Source organism: Myotis brandtii, unplaced genomic scaffold, assembly GCF_000412655.1.
Source record: "Myotis brandtii unplaced genomic scaffold, ASM41265v1 scaffold520, whole genome shotgun sequence".
Lineage (NCBI taxonomy): Eukaryota > Metazoa > Chordata > Mammalia > Chiroptera > Vespertilionidae > Myotis > Myotis brandtii.
This window is the reverse complement of record NW_005369827.1, coordinates 1,596,614-1,597,563: the sequence shown is the minus strand read 5'-3', so window position 1 is coordinate 1,597,563 and position 950 is coordinate 1,596,614. Positions and strand designations below refer to the sequence as shown.

Genomic DNA, 950 nt, shown 5'->3' with positions numbered 1-950 from the left:
ATGTATAGTTACTGCCGTGTCTACAGACTCACCGGTGAACTGAACCCTTTACCAACTCTTGCCTTGGACACTTTTTTAGTTTAGCAAGCTGAGACTTGCTTGGGATTAGAACAATGAGCTTATCATAAGGCCACTTTAAGAAGAAGAAGGAAAAAACCCCCACACAACACATATACAAAACGCTAACACTTCCAGTGTCAGGGTTTACTTCTTCATGCCTTCCTGTCCGCTTACCCCCCCACCCCTTGAAATCCGCCCCCCCTGCTTGTTAATAGAGCCCGCCTGTTCATTTGCATTATTGTACATCACAGGCTGTCTTTGCGACCATTATATTGTGTTCTCTCTATGGTGTTTGCTCTGAGGGTGGGACACAGGCTGTTTAGTGTCTTGTAAAACATTTACCAAAAGCACTGAGCCATGGTTTTGAAGGGCATTCCCTTGCCAGAGTGTGGGAGGAGAGAGCAGCCGCCGAAAGAGCTCCAGGTGTTTGCAGGTACTTGTCTCGTACTTTAGTATTTAGAAATGCTTAAAAATTCAGATTGCATGCGATCCGGGTCCCGTTCTACTGGAGGGGCGGGGGCGGTGAGGGGAGGGAAGGGGCCAAAGCAATTTCTTCGCAAGATGTGTGTTTCGGTGGCTCATGGTCCCCGCAGAGTTGTGATCATCGGTTTCAGGCAAATGTTTTCAGTTTTACTAGAGAGACTAGCATGTCAGGGAGAGTGAGTTAACATCTACCTGCGCCTGAGGTTTGTCAGTGTCTGGATCGGGTGTTAGCGGCGTTTGCTTGAGCACAGAATCCAGGACCAGGTGTGGCGTCCCTGGGAGGCGACGTGTAACCTTGTGATTTGCACTTCAGTGTGCCCCGTGACGCATTCCATTAAAAGCTTTCGCTAAATGGTGGCTCTGGTTTCATGAAAATACTTTTAAACTTTCTTTCCTCCCCCACCCCC

At 48.4% G+C, this 950-nt stretch overlaps 1 long non-coding RNA gene across 1 annotated transcript in view; it reads left to right on the top strand.

Moving 5' to 3' along the window:
• The first annotated feature begins 414 nt into the window (after positions 1-414).
• The window catches only part of LOC102259432, a 40,695-nt gene continuing 40,159 nt past the window's right edge, over positions 415-950 (top strand). Inside the window, exon 1 of the long non-coding RNA XR_001364251.1 lies at positions 415-493. This is a non-coding gene — a long non-coding RNA (uncharacterized LOC102259432). The remainder of the gene's footprint in view (positions 494-950) is intronic.